General features: G+C 53.4%; 1 protein-coding gene and 1 long non-coding RNA gene across 5 annotated transcripts in view; one reads left to right on the top strand and one right to left on the bottom strand.

Moving 5' to 3' along the window:
- CTBP2 (C-terminal binding protein 2) overlaps positions 1–14,995 on the bottom strand; it is a 158,891-nt gene extending 143,896 nt beyond the window's left edge. For 2 of the 4 annotated variants that reach the window (XM_023241068.2, XM_045040804.1), the window contains exon 1: positions 14,869–14,995. The gene's annotated coding sequence lies outside the window, so the exon portion shown is untranslated. Of the gene's footprint in view, positions 1–2,237; positions 2,636–14,395; positions 14,419–14,868 lie in introns of those variants that run through there. The other 2 variants (XM_023241069.2, XM_019813967.3) reach the window with 2 other exon arrangements.
- A 475-nt stretch (positions 14,996–15,470) lies between these two features.
- LOC111556963 lies at positions 15,471–20,973 on the top strand. The gene is made up of 3 exons (XR_002736663.2): positions 15,471–15,598; positions 20,353–20,489; positions 20,765–20,973. It is a non-coding gene; the product is annotated as an uncharacterized LOC111556963 (long non-coding RNA).
- Positions 20,974–22,002: the final 1,029 nt, after the last annotated feature.

Below are 22,002 nucleotides of genomic sequence, written 5' to 3' on the forward strand. Positions count from 1 at the left end.
AGCCGCCCTGCTCCAGAGGCCACCCCCTCAAACCACCTGGGCACAGTCCCTCCCCGGGGACCGCGAGAATCACCCATGTGAAAACCACCAAGCCCACAGCCAGCTTCTTACTGCGACATACTCGCTCGGAATGCACGGGCTCCGCTCGCGGGGCGGGGCCGGGAGGAGGGGTGGGCCGAGGGGTGCGGGGCACGAAGGACCTCTCCGGGTTCCTGGAAATCCACCAATTCCAAAGTTCCGTTCCAGAGGGATGTGGGAAAACACCTGGTGGGTAGCTTGAAAGGGGCAGCGGCAGAAGGGAAAGTAGTTCCTCGTCCTTTAACACCACACAACCCCAGGTACCGCACTGTTCCCACTGACCGCTTCTCGCATGCATCAGCCTCTATTTACTGTTCACGCTCCCTAGGACCTGCAAATGTGGAAATATGCCATTTTGGTCCCTGACCCCTGAGATGCCCTCACATTCCAGCAGCAGATGCCTCCCAAGGGCATTTTCAAGGATCATCTTGCTTGCTCTCTTTTTTAATGTTTATTATTTATTTTTGAGATAAAGAAAGAGAGAGAGAGAGAGAGAAAACACAAGCTGGGAAGGAATGGAGAGAGAGAGAGAGAGAGAGAGAGAGAGAGAGAGAGAGAGAGAGAGAATCTGAAGCAGGCTCTAGGCTCCAAGCTGTCCGCTCAGAGCCCAACATGGGGCTCGAACCCACAAATCTTGAGATCATGCCTCGGGCTGAAGTCAGATGCTTAACCTACCGAGCCACCCAGGTGCCCCATCAAGGATCATCTTGCTTTCCAAGTGCGATTTTTTTAATAGCGTGAATTGAACCCAAAGAAACTGCTAGTCCATAAAACGACCAGCCCACCCTGAAGGCAACAAACCGTGTCTTCAACAGACCCTAGAAGGACATCGTCCCAAACAGCGTCTCAGGCCCCCCCTCGTCACTTCACACTCACGGGACCCTCCCCGTCGAGCCCATAGCCCAGCATGAAGTTCAGAGCAGCAACCCCGCCCAGGGAGGACATGTCCACACCCACAGCGTGCCTGGCTCTAGCGGGCACCCAGTCAGTCCCCAATGAGTGAATGAATGAATGCCCTGGGAGGAGACGGGCAAGAACCGTCCTTATTCCAGGGGGATGGCTGGGAACACAGGCAGCCAACTGGCCACCCGGCTGGACCTGGGCCCGTCCCCAGGGCGGCTACTGACCAAGCGTCCACCACGTGCCGGAAAGGCAAACCCAACAAGCCATTCTCGGGGAGAGACCCCAGCCCTTCTACTGCCGGCTCAGGACCTGGAGCTCAGATGGGAGCATGCGAAGAGAAATGCCTGCGGGGAAGGGGCAGGTGTAGTGCTGGTAACTTCTTCTACACAGACTCCCCCGGGAGTGTGGCCAGGCAAGTCACTGGCGCGGTGCTGTTAACTCAGCAGAGAGGGTGCAGAGCGTTCAGTGGTGATGAACTGAAACACTGGGCGGCCTCTCCAGTGGGCCCCACCCATCCAGGGCGGCTGGAGCCGGTGGCCCCCGTGTGGCCCGTCCTCAGGCAGAGGTAGGCAGCACGCAACCACTACTCTTCTCTCCTTCTCTGGTAAGGGAAATTAGCTCTTACGTAGAAAGCAAGTGTTTCCCGGGGCATTTCCCAGAGTGAATGCATCCAGAATAACACTCAGGTCTAAAGACAATCTGAATGGTGTTGGGGTCATCCCTTTGGCCCCAGGAACCCACAGATGGGCTGCTCCCTAACCTGACCAGCCGCCACCCACCCTCCCCTGCTCTGTGCACCGCGTACTCCCTAGATTTCCCGACGGCACCAGGATTCGGATCTCCCACCCTCGAACACTATTCACTCCAATCTCACCTGGTCCCGTCACCAGCCTCCCTAACATTCATACGTCCTTTTCGTGCAAAGGGTAAAAAACCTCCCGTTCACACCGGGCCCATTCCCTTAGGACTTGGCTCACCACGTGGGACCAACAGGCCCCATCCCTCGCCCTGCATGCCTAAAGCAATCAAGGCCCAGAGAGCCTTCTCTTCCTGTCCCCCAACACCCGAGGGGAACCCCTCTTTCCACTGCCGAGGTCAAGATTCTCTGATCTCCACGCAGATGGGTGTGAGGGATGCACAAGGAAACCTGTTCCAATGCGGACATGCCCGCTGGGAGCAAAAGTGGCTGATCTGTCTTATTTTGTAGAAATGCCTACAATGTGTCAGGCCTGTTCTAAGCACTTTGTAATTCTTACCCGAATTTTAGACTCAGAAAAGGAAGCCCTCTCCAAGGCCTCCGTAAATCCCAAATGCAGTCCAGCAACTTTTCCAACTTCCTTTGCCACACTTTTCTCGAACAGTCTGTCCGGTCCGATGCCTCTTCTCCATCTGTGAGCAGGAATCTATCTGGTTGCTTCTTGCAAGGTCTGTGAGGCCAAGGGCGGCCTTCCTTGGGCCCCTCGTCAGTCTGGGAAGGAAGACATTCACAGTCTCTCCGTGGGACCTCTCCTCTCCCTCGCCAAAGTCAACACACAGAGAACACAGGTCACCCAGTGCTCCAAAGTGGGCTGCTGGGATGGCCCAGGGCAAAGCTTTTGGATCTGACCCTGGAGCCTCGCCCAATAATCACCAGGACATAAAACTCCCAGCCATGGGGAAGGGCCAAAAAGTGGTCCCTGCACTGGCCCCACCCCTTTCCCCACTAACCCAGACAAGGCTAGTCACCGCCCCCCACCCCCCGCCCCCCTCCCCTGCCCGCCTGCACACCCCCGGCCCCACATGATGAAAGGAATTACAAAAACCAAAACAAAACCCAACTTTTTAATCTCCCTTGGGGAGAAACATTTTCAAGAACTAGATTTATACTTGCAAAGTGCGTTTCAAGTGGTTTTGCTGAGCTGGGGTAGGGGTTGCGGGGGACCTCGAAGATCTCAGGCCTGTGCGACACACACACTAAGAACATGACCCAAACAAGGGCCAGTCACAAGCCTCTCCCTCCGTGCCCCCGGGACACAGGGGCCTCAAATAAGGCAAAGCTCACAATTATCACAAAGAAAACTCACATCCTGTGGAACTGCTTTCTCTGCCCACTCCTTGGAGCACATCTGGCCAGTTTAGGAAGGGAAAAAAAAATTACCCACGGTTCAAAGTCCTCCTTAAATACTCAGGAAGACATCATTACAGATAGAATTCCAACTTTAACTCTGAAATCTCCTGGCTTTTGTCAGTTGAAGCCACATTCTTAATCCCAGGCTTAGTGGAGAAATGAGAAGAAAGGATGTGTGTTTAAAAAAAATAAAAATCCGCAGCCCGGACTGAGGAGCAATGAGCATCTTGGAGGAACAGAACAATAAACAGAAGTCTGCGGAGAGGCCAAGGCAGAGAAAAATCGGGTCTCAGAAACTCGGGGTGTGCTCACCAGGGCACCAATACGGGCAGGCGGGGGGCACTCATCAGGATCGCCCTCCTTGTGTCCTGCTGGAGGGGCCTTTCTGCAGAGCCAGGGATCCCTGGCAGAACAGGACAGGGGACACAGACCTTCTACACCACAGATCCAAAGGCCGGTTCTGAGGCCACCTGCGACCCCCGGCTCCCATCAAAAACCTTGCAAGCAAAGGCTGACAAATCCGAGGGACGTCCCCGCGTGTCTGCGCACAGATGCCTTAAGACCCAGCCCCTTCCACTCTCCAGGCAGCGTGGGCCGGGAGGAAGCTTCTCTCTTCTCCTGCCCCACAGGAGCCGACCACACACCAGTCTTCTGCAGGCAGGAAAGCACGATGGAGATCTGCAGTTTGCAAACCGCACAGGGGACTTCAGAGAGAGAGAATACAAACCATTACCTAAGCTGGAGCTGAGCCAGCACACCGGGGCTCACCCCTCTCCCCTTCCCCCGTCCCTCAGCCATCCAAAGGCCGAATGAGAGGGGGTGTATGTACGCCGAGCCCCCCCGACCACCCGCACGCCCCACTGCGGCCTTGGGGCACCAGCAAAGACATCAGGGAACTCCCAAGCACACACGTGTTCACGAAAGGAACAGCAGCACTGCAGGGCAGGAAGGGAATCTTGTAAGTAAAGGAAAGCCTGTTTTTCAGGAAAATCTCCACCTCGTGGGGACCTTTCCCTAAAGGAAGCCAAGGTCAGGGCTCTCGCGTCACCTGCTCTGGGTGCCTTTCAGGTGAGCTAATCACCCAAGCAGGCTCCTCTCCAGATCTCGGGACACACCCAGCCTTGCGCCTTTCCCTTTCAATTCTCTGATCGACTCTCTGAAAAGAAAGCTGCTCCTTTTGTTCAGGAGGATGAATTCAAATTCCTTTCTAAGGCCAACACAAACGCAGGGCAGCAACCCAAAGGAGGTTTACCCAGCAGAATCAAGTTTCTGGCCGGTTTTTACAGGAATGGTGCAAACAGCCCATTCCAATTAGGTGAAATCCTCCCCACATTCCCGGTCTCTTTTCCCAGATTCCCCCGTGTCGAACATAGGAATCAACTCCTATTGTAAGGAGTGCATAATGAATCGTGGGGAAGGGAGCAGCAGGCCAGAGTAAGTGAAGGGGGCATCCCCCCCACCTCCAGCCCCTCCCTTAGAAAGGGGCACACACCAGGAAGAAGAGAGGCCGGTCTTAAAAAGAAAAAAAAAAAAACAAACTAAGATCACTACCCTAGACCACAAACTTGGAAATTTGAGTCTGACAAAGTGATACCTGGCCACCAAATCCAATGTTACCACACACACACACACACACACACACACACACACACACACACACACACCCTGAGCACTGTGAAAGCTACCCACATAATCCCTGTGTGTGTGTGTGTGTGTGTGTGTGTGTGTGTGTGTTGGAGGGGGAGAGAGGGTGGTTACATCAGACACTCAGATGGAAGCCAAGGGGAAAATGAGGTCAAGAGCACAGAAGGGGTCTAATTTGGCTAGTGTGGCAAAGCCATCCCCAACTGTACCCAAATCCCAATCAAAACCCGAAAGTCTCAATCCATCAGAAAGACCAGCTCTCGATGGACTGGGAACTAACTAAACTTCCGGTTGTCTTAGTTACTTAACCTTCCCGACCCTCGGTTTCTTCACTGGTAAGACAACGACCACCATCACCGCTACCTCAAAGAGGGTATGAGGGTAACTGAAAGAACGTGGCTACAGCAACAGAACTGTGCCTGGCTCTTGAGGTCCTTCCGGAGGTCTGTCCTCCGCCTGGGCAGAGTCTGTGATGCAGAGGGACGGACCTCTCCCCATGCATCCAACGGGAGCCCCCGTTGGGCCTGCCTGAGGCTTCTCAACAGGAGCCATGCTGTTCATTAACCCAGAAGAGTGTAGGGAATTTAAAACAGGCCTGGTCCAGGAAACCATCTAGAAATTCCTCCTTGGCATTAGATCGTGAGATCCTAACAAAAGATCAGTGATCAAAGACGGAAATGAAAACAAGCCAGATTTTCCATAGCCCCGTGTGATCTGGAAGTCAACCCTGGAGAAAGAGGATGGTTTCTGAGAAGCCATTTGAATCCCGGGGAGAACATGCCACATTTTTGGGGTAAGCCTGGAATTTTCACCTCCCCTCTGCTCTCAGGGTGACCCGTGAGGCTCAAACAGTAGGAAGGGTTCCTCCTCTGCCAGGGAATCCGGCTCGAACCCCACTGCCAATGGACTGGTTCAAATCCCAGCTCTGCTACTTGGGGTAGGGGGGGATGGGCAAATCACCCCAGCGCTTCCTGGGCCCGCCACCACCCCACCTCGCCGTGAAAATCAAGTGCAACATGGACCAAGGGAGGGGCTGGCAAAGATACTAAGTAATTGCTCAAAAAATGGTAGTTATTCTGTTACCTTAACCAAAACACGAGTACTACCTAAAAGGCCTGGGTGGATCGGGGTATCAAATTAAGCCCGCAACGACAGCGAAGAGAAAAACACACAGAAATTCCTCCGCCAAGGAGAAGACCGGCGCAACGCGGCAAAGCCCCCGATGGTCACGACTCTACGCTCGCCGGCCCGCCAGGCCGCCCGCGTTGGGGAAGAGCCGCGGAGAGTGAATCGGCGTGAGGTCGCCGGTTCTGGAGGTGGGCGGTGACGAAGGCCCGGGGAGCCCTCGCAGCTTCCAGGCGCACCCACGACCGCACCGTCGCTAGCCCGAGAACACCCAGGCTGTGGACGGGGGCAAGGGAAGCGGCGGCCCCCGCACCGCCCTGGGGACGGGAGGCCAAGCCGGCCACGTCGTGAGGCTGCGGCCGTTTACCGTCTGCTCCATCCGCGATCACGGGGGGGTGGGGTGGCTCCGGCACGGGGTCCAGCGAGGTTTCTGGTTCAGCTCCGGGCCTCGGGCGCGGGTTCGGGGCCCCCCTCCGGGTCCCGCGGGGTCTCGTGGCTCTCTCCCCGTCCAGCCCCGGGACCTGGAGGGGCGCGGCCAACCCGGCGGGTGTGCCGGACCCCCGCCGCCCGGGGTCGAGCCCCGCACAATGGCCGGGGAGCTGGGGGGAGGAAGGAGGAAGTGGGCACCGGGGGGGCAGGGGCCATTTCTAGCACCTCTGGATCACTTCCCCCAAGCGGGAAACGGCTGCCATTTACAAGTGAAAAGACCAGCGCCTGGGGAGGGGTGCTTCCGGCGGCGTCAAGATGGGGGGGGCGGGGAGAGGACAGGTATGCGAGCCCCCCGAGGGGGAGGGGAGGGACCGACGCGGACGCGGGCCGGCGGGGAGGGCGGAGCCTCAGGTGCCCCCCGCCGGGAGCCCGCAGGCCCGCGGGCCCCAGGTCTGGAGGTCCTGGCACCCCGGACCCGCAGACGCCGGCAGGACAGGGCACCCCGGCCGTCCGCGCGCCCGCGGGGAGGCGCGGCCAGGCCCCGCCCCCTCCAGGTAGAGCGCGGCCAGGTTCGGCGGCCGGCCTTGGCCGGGGCCCCACTTCGCCCTCCCGGCCTCCGAAGGTCAAGCAGGAGACCGGAAGTCGCCCGGCGGTCAGTCTGGACGGATCGTCGGGGTTCCCGGGGCCCCCAAACCCGCGCGCTACGGCGAGGGACCGACGCCAGCCTCTTTACGAGTTGGGGGAGGCGAGTCACTGTTCCTCCGTCGCGTAAAATAGGAATGGTTCTGTTTACCTGGCCCGCAGGAGCGTCGTGAAGCTTAATGACTGTGAAATGTTTTTAAGATCAAAAACATTCTGAGATTTTACTTGTAGGCACTTATATGTGCATATTGATATCTGTGCAGCAAAACGCACTCTTTATTCATTGCCCTCCTGGAGTGACTTCTAGCCCATAACCAGAAAGCGCTGAGAAAGAGAAGGTACGTCCCTGAGTGCTCCTGGATAGACACGTCCTTCCCACTTGGCATCCACGCTGGGCCTCCCGCTCCATCCAGTCCCTGATGGGCGGATGGCGCAATCGACCAGCGGTGCAGACCACAGTTCCACGTCTGGAGAAGGCACAGAAGAAAACTTGACAAATACTTGTCACCCCCACCGGGAAGAAAATGCAGCATCCCTCCCCAAGCCCGCCCAGTTCATTAGGGCAAGTACCCCCCAGGTGAAGGCTGCCCTCGTGGTCTCCGGTGCTTGGAAAGCTTTGCCCCACCTATCCCCAAAACTGCACGCAGTGGTCAGCCAAGCCCGGCCCATGCAGCCCGCCGGGCCTGGCAGCTTCTGCGGCAAGGCTTCCCTAGCATCACCAGGACTCCAACCCTCCCAGCAAAGCAAGCCCATGTGAACAAGGGAGGCTGTCCTCCCCACCCCCACCGTGCAGAACACTCCCAGTCCCCTCAACCATTCCAGGCCAGGGTGTTAAGAACCCACCCCCCCCCCAAAACCCTCCCTGCTGGCTCACTCGCTCCCCACCATCCAAATGAGCATGTGGGCACTACCCCTACCCCGCCCCCAAGGCCCACCTGAACGCACACTGACTGTGATTGAACTGTGTCTGTGCTTCTAGGCCTCCCCCACTAAAGCCATCCATCAGCAAAAGAATAAAGTCCCAGGCAGAGTTCATTCAACAGGAAAGGTGCACAAACCCTTTCCTGGCCTCACGCCCCCTGCAGCCAAGGAACTTCACCGGCTCTTCCTCCCTCCCCCCCACCCCCCCAATCCTGGGGCAGGTACAATACTACCACTTCCAGGTTGATTTGGGTCATTGACACCAATCAACTGGCTGTTTGCTAGGCCTTAACAATTAGGTAGGCTTTTTAAATTGCCATACTTGGTGGGGGGAAATCCCACTAGGCCAGAGGAGTTGACCTCTGTGGTCTTGGTCTAGGGTTCCTTCCAAAGAAACTTCCTGGGATTCCTTGACTCCATAATGAAGTTTTTGTTTGTCCTGGGCTCGGACAGATTGCTGGAGGCCAGACTTCAGGCTCGGCTGGAGCACAGCAGCGAGTTTACAAGCCCTTGGCTAGCCCCCACGCTGCAGGAAGATCCACTGGCCCGCCATCTATGTTCCACATCTTCTAAAAAGTCCCTTCCAAGTCCCTGCCACAACGTAAGCTGGGATGAGGGACAGAAATATTGCCACCATCTCCAATCAATCTTCAGGCCAGTAACAGTTGTCTTTCAAGTCATAAGTAAGGATTTGTGTTACTGCAAAAAGCACATTTCTGCTGATCAATAGATCGCTTTTGAAGGGAGTTAAAGCAACAACACGAAGGGTGTGTGTGTGTGTGTTTGGGTTTTTTGTTTGTTTGTTTTTGCATTTTACAAATGGGGAAGATTTTAAGAACTACAAGGATGAAGAGCACTGCCCTCCCCCACCTCCACTCCCCACCCCCAGACTTCTCTGGACCTCCAGAAAACCACCACCAAAGACCTGCCCGCCAAGTTCAGACAACAGCAGCTAGTGAGGATTAACGTCCTCTCAACACCACCGGGAGAAATAATGGCTCTGTTACTATCTAGGATAGGAGTCACAGTTCTCCATAAAGTCAAAAGCCATCACTTGCCCCATGAATAAGGACCCAACCGTTGTATCAGAATTTTGGTGAACATGAAGCCAACTTGAGGCAACCATCTGTTAAATTCAGTTGCCGCAACAGTTCAGGTAGATCATCTGTCAAGCATTCACTCAAGGAGGGACAGGCTAAGATACACATAGGAAGGTCAGCTGGCCCCTAAGTTCTAACCAAGTATATACCTTGATAAAATCAGAACAGGCATCAGCCCCCAGCGGTGGTCAATGTCTACACGGATTCCCCGTGGGGGAGGGGACACAGAGAAAGGGCACAGGATAATGCCTGCCATTTCAAGTACAGATTTGGCTCCCTTCTGCAACCCCAGCTCCCACATGGAAGCAGGAGACCTTTGTGAATGGGGAGGGACGATACAATACAGAGGGGCGTTCTCAGAAATGGCAGCAGCTGTACAGGCAAACACACAGACCCAACACTCACTCACTTTAGCTGTACTTTCCAAACACTACAAAGAGCGTAAAAACGACTTCAGCGCGAGGAGTGATAAAAAAATAAACACAACAGCTTCCGGCCACTTCCAATGTCTCGATTTCTGGTTAAGGGGTGAAAAGGATTCCTCAAAAATTGCGCTCAAGGGAGAAAAAGTTTGTTTTTCCACACTCTGCTTCGAAGAACGCTTCTATCTGCTCTTACAATCTTGACACACACACACAAAGATCACGGAGAAGAGAGCACAAAGTTCCCCAGCAGTCCAGAAAAGACCATCTTCTAAGAAAACTCCGCAAAGGGAGTAAACCAGCGGCCCAGATTTCCATGCCAGGCAAAGACAGATGACTGTGCCCCTCTGCTTCCCATCCTGCTGGCCGCTCCTGAAGTTTCTGTATTCTCGGGCAGTTGGAAGAATGAAGGCCCAAAGTGCCCCTTGGCTTCCATGGTCAACATTCCACACGAACAATGGCCTAGCTCTCTCCCTATTGTACATTCTGTATTCATTTGTGAATCCCCCCCCCCCCTTTTTTTGCACAATGTGCAAAGTCCTTCTTTTCACTGGGGAAGTCCTGAATGCCCAAGTGCAGCCATAAACTCAGGCTTTAAACATCAATGATAGCTAAAAGCAAACTACAGATTCTGCCCAAACATTAATTTGTGAGTATCATTCGAGTCACATTGATGGCTTCTGGATACCATCCATTAAATCATGATCAAAAGAAACCACTGAACACCTTGAACATGGTTCTGAAGGTTTTAGCAATTATTAAGTATAATTTTCCAAATCCAGAGATAGGATTTAAAACACACACACACACACACACACACACACACACACACACCCCTTTCGTTCGTCTTTGATATATATTCCATCAAACACAGACTTGAAAAAAAAAATTAACTTCCAAAGATTGTACGTGGGGAGAAGCCTTGCTTGCACCCTCCGTCCTTTCCCGGGGTGCTGTGGCTTTAACTTCAGCGGTGTGAATTAGGACATGCTCACCAGCTGTAAGGGAGAAAACTGATATCTGCCCAGGCAGCACAGCCTCGGAGCGTATCCATTCCAGCATTTCCATGTGCCTACTAGAAGTCATCATAGTCCACAGGAGCATGCCTCAGCGTCCCAGGAAGATCTTGAAGGAGTAAGGCCCCCCGATATTTCACTATAAGGTGTCACTTCCATTAAACACTCGTACCGCTCTTCCAAGGGTCAAACTGCACTCCCACGTTTTAATTACTACAGAAATGGGTTCCAGCCTCTGTAATGGAACGATCAGCCAGACGGTGGAAACAGTGCCTGGGTCGTGCCCTGCCCAACAGACACATTTCCTTTTCTGATCGTGTATTTTATGAATATATATATATACCTGTATCTATCATTTGTGGCCTGTACCAGGGACTTGGGACACTTAGCCCACTGCCTGTCACTGACACAAAGATTATGCAGAGGGACCCAGGCGGCACTCACATACGTTATGACGACACTCCTTCTGTACTGAAATGACAGTGGTAAAAAAATGACAACTGGGGTGGCCATTCCACCGTTGCTATAAACTCTTTAACTTTTTTCCATTTAGGGAAAAGCATTAAATGCAAAGGGGGGTGATTCGCGACGGAAAAGGACCGTGAGCAAATGGCATTCGGGGGCTGGATCTCAAGGAGGGGCTGTTCCCGAGATGGAGGCTCTTTTTGTTTTTAATCAGTGAGTCTCAAGGATTTCAAATGGTGTGAGCCACGCGGAGCTCCCTTTGCTTTAGTATTTAAACAGTTGGCAACAATATCCTTTTCCAACCCAGAGCACTGCTTGTTCGGTACCTATTTTCTTTACTCATCATTTATTGACCTTGTAGCTGGCTACTCAGGACACTGAAAGAGTTGCAGGTTGATTTTGGAGTTTTGTTTGTTTGTTGTGGTGGTGGCTGGTGGCTTCATCTCTCTTCAAAACACTTTTCAGACTTAAAAATACAGTTTCTTTTCAGAGTTTGAAAAGTCAAGAGTAAAGTTATTGATTATTCCCTGAAAGGGCAACTGATTGGCTGGTTAATAATTACACAGATAGCCAAGTTTCCCTGTTTCATCTTGTGTACACGACCAGATTAACAATGCCAAGGAAAGCAAACTCTGCAGGGACAGGAACAGGTGTGCCCTGAGTCTTAAAAGGCCAAAATATCTCACCAAGTATGTCACTGGTGTATTTTTACAACGAGCGCAGTGTTTTTAAGCAGCCGGACTTTTTTACTTTCCCAACCTGAAGAAGACACTTGGCAAATATTTCTTCCTTGAGTTGATGACTAAGTCCCAGACATAAGTTGCAACTTGTGCCTAGCAAAGAAATGCATTTTAGGGACAAAGAGGTATTTTTAAAAATCACGGTTGAGAAAAGGTAATTCACCCTGCCCCTCCCCCAGGAAAACACCCATTCAAGGGCCAATTTCAAAAGATCCCAAGTGAAGTCGTAAATAACACAGGGCTTGGAGCTCAACTACACAGCCACCCACTCTCCACTCAGCCTTATTAAGGTACACTTAGAAAGGAGGGAGAGGACGTACTCCCCCTTAGCTGTATCTTCCCAAACAGGAAACGGGATTAAACAAAAAAGCACCTTGTCAGGTTCAAAACAAGCTCCAAGGCCAAGATTTTAAAATTCCCTCTAATAACTGCTTTCTACAGGGACAAACTGGGGTCCCCTACCCCGGGGGCACAGAAAACCAATCAGTGCCATAAATTCCCTTTGCCTTCAACCCTCACTCCCTCCTACTGGGGGCAGAGTGGGGGGAGGGGGTGACCCGACATCAACACTTACACTAAACCCCTCAACGCTCTACAGAAATATGCTGGCTTATTTCCTTTGTTTGGTCCTGTTATACTTGATCAAGTGTGAACGATTAAACTGGCTTCATTAAAGACAAGTGCATTCACGGCTAACATACAACTTCAATGGCAACTGTAAGCATATTTTGCAAGAAAGAGGGCCTGCTTTTTTGCCTGAAACCTACCACCTCATTAACTTTTCTTTTGGGGGCAATAAAAAGGGCACCAGGGTTTTTTTGTTGTTGTTGTTTGTTTTTTGTTGTTGTTGTTGTTTTTTACAGGAGAGTGTCACAGCAGTTCAGGAATCTGATGGCAGACAAAAGCATTTTTGGTGTTTCCACTCTAGGACATAGTCCCCCGTTACTTTACAAAAAAAAAAGAAAAAGAAAGAAAAAAATGTTTCAATATTAAAGCCGCTCTGACTTAAAGTGTTTAATTAGCATTTTGAATATCACTTTATAATTGCTGTAAGAAGTACTCTTTGAAATCGAACGATTATAGACACGAGATCCTTTAAAGTACCATTACTTCAAAATGTAAAGGATTTATTTAAAAATTTTTTTTCAAAACAGAGGAATTCTCCGAAGTACACGAAAACTAACTAGTTCTACTCTGGGAGCCCTAGAGGCAGAAAGAACAGCAGTCTTAGGGACTGAACACGAGGTAATTTTTAAACTTGTCTTTGAACCCAAGCACTTAGTAGAGAATCTTCTTTGAAAGAGTAGTAAGAGTCTAATATATTTCGCCAAAGTCGGGAGGCAGAATCACTTTGTAAACTAACCAAAATATACGTCCCCTCCAAATTATCCATGTCAGATAAAAATATACCAGTCTCTAGAATATCCAACAGAATTGCAAATAAGGCACTTAGCATTTTAAATTCCCAATGCATATTTATAGAATACAATTCTCTTGTCTACCCTTCAAGCCACTCACATCTGACTCTCTAAGAACTTAACCTGATCTCCAATCTTTAAAGAAAAAAGGTGGGAAAAAATCCAGAAAGATCTGTTTACCCTGGAGAGGGCAAGTGAGCCCGGCCTGACGACGTAGGCCACTGCCAGCAGCCTCCACCCCAAGGACGCAGAGCGAGCGGGGATCTCTACGAAAAATTCCTCCTTTCCCCTGCCAAACACTAAACATGGGGACCCCTGGAGCCAACTGCCGCTTGGGGCTGCCTCCGGAAAAAGTACTCGGGGTCGGGAGAGGGGGGCACCCCACACACTCGCGCGCACACGCACACTCCGTGTCCGTGACCATCCGCCGCGGCCGAGCCACCGGAGGGTGTGTGTGCGCGCGTGTGCGTCTCGCCGCGGCCGGCGGTGACCGAGCCGAGCTCCGGGGCCCGCGGCCTCCGAGCACCAGGACGCTGCGTGGGCTGCGGGCAACCAGCTACGCCACCCGGCCTCCCGCTGGAGAAAGGCCCAGGCGCGCCCCGGCTCCTGCGCGCCTCTGCCCAACTTGCCCCGGAGCGCTGGGCAGAGCGGGAGGGAGAGAAAGAAAGGCGCTTCCCCTCGGCCGCGCGGGTCAGTCCTGCGCCGCCGAGGACGAGGAGGAAGAGGCGACCGCGGCGGCCCGGCAGTCGCTGCGCAGCACCCGGTCCCCGCCGCCCGGGGCGCGCCCTCGCCAGCCCCTCCTGCGAAACTTTTTCCTTTTGCTTCGCCCCACCCGAAAAGTGCAGCCCGGGAGGGGGAGGCGGGCGGACCGGGCTCGCAGCAGGCGGCGGCGGCGGCGGGCGAGGAGGAAGTGGTGCCCGCGGGAGCGCGGACGGGCAGAGGAAATGCCCGGCCCGCTCGGCCCCCGCCCGCGCCCGCCGCCCGGCCAGCCCCGAGCCCCCGCCCCGCTGCGACTTTGGCGGGCCGAGCCCGGCGCGGCAGTGGCGGCGGCGGCGGCGGCGGATGTGGCCCGGCTGCCCGGAGGAGCCAACAATGCGGGGCCGGCAAAACAAAAGGGTTCCACTTCGCCTCCTTTCCCTTCTTTCACTTGCGCTCCCGGGGCGCCGCGCGGGATCCCCGGCCAGCAGGGGCCGCTCCCCTGGGGGCCCCGAGCCGCGCGCGCCCCGGTTTCCCCGCGGACCCCCGCTCTACCGCCCGCCCCCGCCCCGCAAAACGTAAGGCCCCGCGCGCTCGGACTCCCGGTCCCGGGGGATCTGGCCGTATTGTCCCCGCGGCGCGCCGCGCGCTCGGCCTGGGTCGCGGGCGGCCCCCGCGCGCGCACCCACCGGCCTCGGGGAGCAGGAGCCGGGGGCGCCTAGGAAACCGTCGCCGAGACGCCGCCGCCGCCGCCGCCGCCGCTGCCCTCCGGACGCCGCCGCGCTCGGGATTTCTTTTTTTTTTTTTTTTTTTTTTTTTTTCCAATCCTGATGGGAAGGAAGGTGACCGCCTACTTCGCATTCATCAACTCTCATCACAACAACAAAAATCCTGGCGCAAACGGCAGCCGGCGGGCGCGATCGGCGGCGGGGGGCGGCAGGCAGGGACCTCCAGGCCGGCTCCCACCCCCGGGCGCCGAGCGGGGACACGGGGGCGCAGACCAAAGATGTCCTCGGATGCCGGCTCCGTGTCCTTCGCCCTCCTCCTCCTCCCCCCCACCCCCCAGTGGCGCAGTGAGGCGCGGGCGCGGCGCCCCCAGCCCGCGGCCGCAGGTGAGGCGGGGGCGGCAGCGGTCCCAGCCCTCCCCCGGGGCCCCGCTTACCTCGTCCCGGGCCGCCGGCGTCCACGGCGAAGGGCGCCCACCCGGGAGGCGGCGGCGGCGGCGGTGGCGGCGGCTCCCGCCCCTCCCACCCCACCCGGCGGCGGTGGCGGTGGCGGCGGCTGTGCGGCCCCCCCCTCAGCGCGGCATGGCTCCCGGCTCGGTCCCTCGCTCCTCGGGCCGCCGCCGGCTTCTCTGGGCCGCTCCCGGGCCACCTTAAAATGACACACGCACACAGGGACACACACACAAAAACTTAATCTCTCCAGCTCCCCGCCCCTCCCCCTCCCGCCCTTCCCTCCCCTCCCTTCCCTGTCTCTCCCCTCCCCTCCCCACCCTACCCCTCCCCTTCCCTTCCTCCTCCTCCCCTCGCCGCCGAGCCTCTTCCTACTTCCCCACCCACCCCACCCCCTTCCTCCGCCCACCCGGCTCCCGATGCTCCCCACCCCAGTCCCAGCCCCGCGCCCGCTCGCCGGGAGGGGGGCTGCGCTGGGGGTCCCCGGCCCGCGCTCGCCCCGCGCCGCGCTCACCCCCAAGAGGATGCTAATTCCAACTTGGATCGGGGGAGGGAGCGTCCTGGATGCCGAGCGCCTCCCGGCTATTTGCTCTTCTTTATTTGTTTTCTCCTCCCGGGAAGGAGGAGGAAAACGGAGAGAAAGGGAAAGGGAAAGAAGCGGCGCCGGCCGCGTCTCCCGGTGCCCGCCGGCTGCGCAGGAGCGAGGCGGGAGGCGAGGTGAGGGTCGCCGCTCGCTCACTCCTCGCTTTTTTTTTTTTTTTCTTTTCTTTTTTTTTTTTTTTTTTTTTTTTTTTTTTTGGGCAAAGGCGGGGTCTCTCTTTGCAAACCAATGACACAACCCCACATGGGCCGGCCTCGCCCCCTACAGATACTCCTCACTACAAATCGGCTCTCTCGGGGGATTAGTGGCTCCGCGAAAGTGCACACAGGCGCGGCGGGAGGCCGAGGGGGCCGGGCGCGGCGGGCACTCCCCAGCCCGGCCCCGCCCGGGAGGCCCTGGCGAAGCCCTGGGGCCTCGGCGGCGGGGGCGGGGGTCCCGCCGCGGCGGCCGGGAGTCCGGCCCTCCCCTCTGCTCTCCTTCCTCCTCCGCCCCTTCCACGTGGGGCCCCGGGCGGCCGGCCACGTGGGGGGACGCGAGCCCAGGCCGGCCTGGGCGCAGCGCCCCGGGGTGGCCCTGGCCCCATCGGGTCCCCGCCTGGCCCGCGGCGCCGACCTGCCCCCTTCCCGGCCCCGCGGCTCCAACTTCCTCCTGGGCCCCGCGCCGGCTGCTTCTGTCTCCTCAGGCCCGCGGGGTCAGGCGCGGGCCGGCCACAGGGGGCACTTGCGCTCCCCAAATCCGGATCCGGGAGACCGTGCCCGCGCCTCGCCGGAGAGGCAGTGGGTGCGCGGGAGGGGCCCTGTGTGCTGGAACTTGCAGCGGTTGTGTTCCCTACACGAAGCAAAACATTTTTTACACATTAAAAAAAAAAAAAAATGTTCCTTCCTGTTGCCTGGATCTTGCCTGGGCTATTTTTAAAGCCTCGCTTTGGGTGGGAGCTCCCGGCCTCGCGGGACGGAGACGCTCTGCGGCCTTGGGCGGGGGGGGGGGGAGGAGGAGGCGCGCGAGACGCCCCGACGCCGCGAGGTTAGACTCTGGACACCGAACCCGGGGATCAGGCCGCGCGCCGGCCGCACCTAGATTAAATTCAAGGCCCGTGACCCGCGGGATTGGAACCCGGTTTGCGAAGGGGGTCGGCGGCTTCGGGTTGGAACGGATCGTCCCCCTGCGCCCCAGAGCCCCTCAGACTCTTCCTTCCCGGAGGCCGCCGCGCGCCGTCCAAGAAGCTCCCCGTGGAGGCTGAATTGAGCCCCGGGGTCGATGTTTTAAAACTATATTGAGATGTTACAAACTGGATTGAGATGTTGAGCAGGAAAGGCAGGAGGAGAGGGGTGTGAGGTCAGGCCTTTGCAGGCCGCAGGCGAGACCATTCTGGGAGCCCAGTCGCTCGGTTTGGCCCCTGGCGTCCCGGGAGAGCGCCACATCCCACAAAGCGAAGGAAACTCGAGGTAAAGCCTGGAGGCCGGGAGCAGGGCCACGGCGCCGCAGAAACCTTTTCCGCGTCCCCGAGAGAGCTGCCCGAGGCCTGTCCATCTATTCACATTTTTAAAACCCCTGCTTCGGCCCGCAGCAGGGGGTGGGTGCCCACGGCTGGTTTGCTAAAGTGCACCCAGATGTGGCTTGTGCCACCGGCCGTGCGGGGGGGCCTTGACTCCCGATGATTGTTTCATCATCAAACAATAAGGTCTTAAAACTCGGTGAAAGACCTCCCAGATGGGGAGCCGGCCTTTCACACGCGCTGGCTCGGTAACGAAGATGTCCGATGCGCGTTTATTACACGGCCCGAATAGGCCTCGCCCAGGCCAGCCACCGTGGCTCCTGAGTCCGCAGTTCAGGCAAAAAAAAAAAAACCTCCCAGACATGCACTCCCGGTTGTCTCCATCTTCTGGCGACCCCAGGTCGTCACAAACATGGTCGGTCGGGGCCTTCCTCTAGAGGCTCAGCGGCTTCCCTCAAGGTCATGGGGCCTAGCGGAGTTCTTGACCATCCGACCAGCCCTCCGCCAGGCTCCTGGGCCGCCGGGAGGTGATTTTATTTCTTAGGCATAAACTGTAAAGAACCATAACTGAAGATTTTCAGCTAGCTTATTTCACAGATGATCCTTGGTTCTGAGTGGCCCTCTGTTCTCACCCAGAAACCACAAAAAGTCAGCTGGATTTTCGTATCACTTGTTCAACTTTATTGTCTTAACAGGAGTTCGACCTAATTTAGGAATTTGACCTCACTCTCCTTGTTTTGAGAATGTTTAAAAGGAAGGCATCAGGGGCGCCTGGGTGGCTCAGTCGGTTAAGCGTCTGACTTCAGCTCAGGTCATGAACTCCGGGTTCGTGAGTTCAAGCCCTGCGTCAGGCTCTGTGCTGACAGCTCAGAGCCTGGAGCCTGCTTCGGATTCTGTGTCTCTCTCTCTCTCTCTGTTCCTCTACTTGAACTCTCTTCCTCTCTCAAAAATAAAGATAAAAAAATTAAAAATAAAAAATAAAATAAAATAAAAAGAAGGCATCAGAGCCAAAAATTATTTTTCACTTCAATTTGACACCCTGCATTTAAAAATATTAAACCCATTTACCCCCGACACGTGAGTTATCTCAAACTCCGACTGTTTCTTTTAATTTGAGCGAGGGAGGGTGTGCCCGCGAGTGGGGTTGGGAGGCGTCGAGGAGGAATCTTAAAGCAGGCTCCACACTCAACCGACCCTCGTGGGGGCTCAATCCCGCGATTCTGGGATCGTGACCTGAGCAGAAATCAAGAGTCGGTGGCTCCAACCCACTGAGCCACCCAGGTGCCCCTCAAAGTCCAACTGTGATTTAATCTTCCGTAAACAACCCCAAAACTCAGCCCAGTTCAAAAATGGGCAAAAACCGAAATTGCCATTTCTCGAAAGGAAGACGTGCGAATGACCTATGAGCACGTGAAAAGATGCTCAGTGTCACTAATCATCAGGGAAATGCAAATCAAAACCACAGTATATACCACTTCGTGTCTGTTGGGACGTCTGTTATAAAAAATAACAACAAGTGTCAGTAAAGATGTGGAGAAATTAGAAAACTCGTGCACTGCTAGTGGGAATGCAAATTGGTGCAGCCACTGTGGAAAACAGTTTGGTAGTTTCTCAAAAAGTAGTGTCGAATTACTATTTGAGCCAGCACTTTCCAGGTCTAGGTGTAAACACAAAAGAATGAAAAGCAAGGTCCCCCCAAATTTTTTGTACACCAGTGTTCATTGAATTATTCACAATAGCCAAAAGGTGGGAATAACCCGAATGTCCCCCCAAGAATGAATGGATAAAAAAATACATGGTTATATACATGACATGGAATATTATTCAGCCTTAAAAAGGAATGAAGTTCTGATCACCTGCTGTAATGTGGACGAACCTTGATGACATTATGCTAAGTGAAATAAACCGGACCCCAAAGGATAAATACTGTATTATCCCACTTACATGAGCTATCTAGAATAGGCGAATTCACAGACAGCATAGAATAGAAATTAGAAGGGCTCAGGGGAGGGAACTATTGTATAATGGACACAGAGTTTCTGGTCGAAGTGCTGAAAAAGTTCTGGAAATGGGTGATGCCGGTGGGTTAGGAAACACTGTGAATGTGTTTAATGCCACTGGACAATACACTTGAAAAATGGATGAGATGGTAAATTTTATGTTATGTACATTTTACCACAATATTTTTTAAATGTTGCAAACTGGCTTTTGTCTTACAAACCTCTCAGTTTATTTTTATTACTGTATGTAACGGTGTTTTTCAATACGAAAAGAACATTAAGATACAGAGAACGTATGTTTTAATACATTCCAGTAAATGTACGGAATAAATGCCTTTTACCAATTGGTATCACTCTGTGTTACCATTATAGAACATCGTCCTGAAATGCTAATTTTTCAATATGCTCCATGATTTCTTCCCATCTGATCCTATTTATTTTTTTTATTTTATTATTTTTTTAATGTTTTATTTATTTTTGAGACAGAGAGAGACAGAGCATGAACGGGGGAGGGGCAGAGAGAGAGGGAGACACAGAATCGGAAGCAGGCTCCAGGCTCCGAGCCATCAGCCCAGAGCCCGATGTGGGGCTCGAACTCACGGACGGCGAGATGGTGACCTGAGCCGAAGTCGGACTCCCAACCGACTGAGCCACCCAGGCGCCCCCCATCTGATCCTATTTCATCATCAGGTTCAACTTCTGGTGTCCCAACATGGATGTTGACAGACACAAAAAAGGGCCATAAAAATAACAATCACAGCAACGAATGTTTCTCCATGACTCACTAGAGTGCCTGGCACTGGGCTAAGCCATTGATAAGCATCATTAATCCTCAGAGCAGCCCCTTTGGAGAGATACTAGTCATATTCCCATTTTACAGATGAAGGAAACTGAGGTTCAAAGACTTACTGACTTCCCTGAGGTCATACTGCTGGTGAGTGAGGAGGTAGGCTTGGACCCCCCGTCTGCCTTATTTTGACCTTTCCCCTCCCCCATTTCAAGAAGGGCTTCTGTTTACGTACATGCATATTCATTAGCATGGATTCAGAAAAGGCGACGTGACTTCTGAAACATGCCTTTAGCATCTTATTCGAAAGTTTCTTCTTTGTTTAATAACATGACTGCAATCTAATCTTGGGCGGGGGGAGCCCCACAATTAAATGTGTTGTCAGACATTAGTTATGAAATAAACAGTCAAAGATGGATGGATTTTAAGGCCCCTGAGAATCCGTTTCGGAACAACAACAAAAAGCTGTGATCTAGAAAGTAGAAAATGAACTCTTGGTTACTGAGAAAAAGGCTTCCACATAGTACTTTCATAATTTAAGAGTTCAAAAAGGTTGCATACATCTGACACTTTTTTTTTTCCTCGTAGAGGAGCCGGAATCACTTTTTCCTGCTGGTCTGAGGTAAATAGGGAAACCCAGTTGCTCCGAAAGCTTCATTTGTTCTGGTGACCTTGTTAATCAAGCTTCAAGAGTGGGAGGAGTTTGAAATGTACACACTTTGCTGGTGAGTAGAGAAGAGGCTTTTCTTTATTCTGGGGAACTCAAGGCGTTTGCCTGGGACCCTCCCTCCCCGGTTGGTATGGACAGGGAAGGGTGCCTTGATGTCTTCGGGTTTGATTCTGTTTTCTTCGGGGTTAACCGGCTCTCTGGGGTCACGGCTCTCTTTCGATGCATAAAGTTCAAACTCCTTATCAAAGTGATATCTCCCCTGTTTAGAGAGTCTCTCTTCCTTTCTGGGTGCTCTTCCCCCATGGATACAGAGGACCTCTTAACTTTCAGGTGCTTTCTGTGTCCTCCGTGAAGCCATGGGTTCCAATCCTGCCACAGGCCATCAGTCTCCAGTCACTTCCTTCGGCCACCCTGCCCACACCCCCCATCCCGGCCCCAAAGGCAGGCAGCAAGAGCGAGCCCCGATTCTCCCTTAACCCATTGGAGTTGCTGTCATCTCCACCACTCCTGTAAAGAAAATAAAGTGCATCTCTCTTGAAGAACTAATGGTTTGTTTTTAAAGGGTAATGACAACAGTGTAAATCATCATGATTCCTTGTTGCCTTGGCTCATAGGAAGCTCAAAGTCAAATGTAATGCTCAAGGATGCCGAGGAGACCATTGTCATGTTTCAGGAAACAGCATCTTCCTTCCTCCTTGAAAAGTCATTCTGAACTTGCTGTGGGAGAGGGGTGTTGTTTGAAAAGGCATCTTTAAATATTTTCATTTAATTTTATATCTGGAAAATGAAACACTAATCGTTCTGATAATACAGACTATGGAAAATAAAGCAGAATAAAATCTTCTTGCTTGGTGATGATATGCAGATAACACAAGGGTCACTTCCCGCCCTTGAGAAAACTGAACTGGGAGACAGTTGGAAGGAGTTATTTTGGAGTTATTTTGACTTGCTGATTAACTGTAGGGTTGTATATATGTTTTTACTATAACCACCTAAAATACTTTTTTGGAAGTTGTGGGGGGGGGGAGTTATTAATAAATACCATAAACACCCCAACCGTATCAACATCCTTGATTTAGGGAAAGGGACTTTCTTTTAGGGGTGGGATGTCATAGAAAGATCAAGAATTGCCCTCAATGGCAGTTACCACATTTCATAATCATGAAGTCATGTGATGGTTTGATCTGCTTTATACGGGTCCGGACCATAGGAAGTGCTTAGTTAAGTATTTCTTGGATGGATGGATGGATGGATGGATCACTCAGTGAGTGTATTTCAAGACATCTGAGTTTGACTAAAGTCATATATGCAGACTGCCAAAAGAATAAAATAAATTTTAACTGGGCCTGTTAGTATTAAGTAAGATTTGGGGTTATCGTGAAAGGTTTTATATTTTTATTTTGTCAATATTATTTTTATAATTTAAAATTCTACCTTTAAAGGGTAAAGGGGCAAAGAGAAATGATGTTTGCAAATAGTTCAGAAAAGAGAATATGCACGTGAAGCAAATGTGGCCAAATGTTAAAAAACGGTGAATTGGGAGGGGGTGGGTATACGGGAGCTCTAAC

Source organism: Felis catus, chromosome D2, assembly GCF_018350175.1.
Source record: "Felis catus isolate Fca126 chromosome D2, F.catus_Fca126_mat1.0, whole genome shotgun sequence".
NCBI lineage: Eukaryota > Metazoa > Chordata > Mammalia > Carnivora > Felidae > Felis > Felis catus.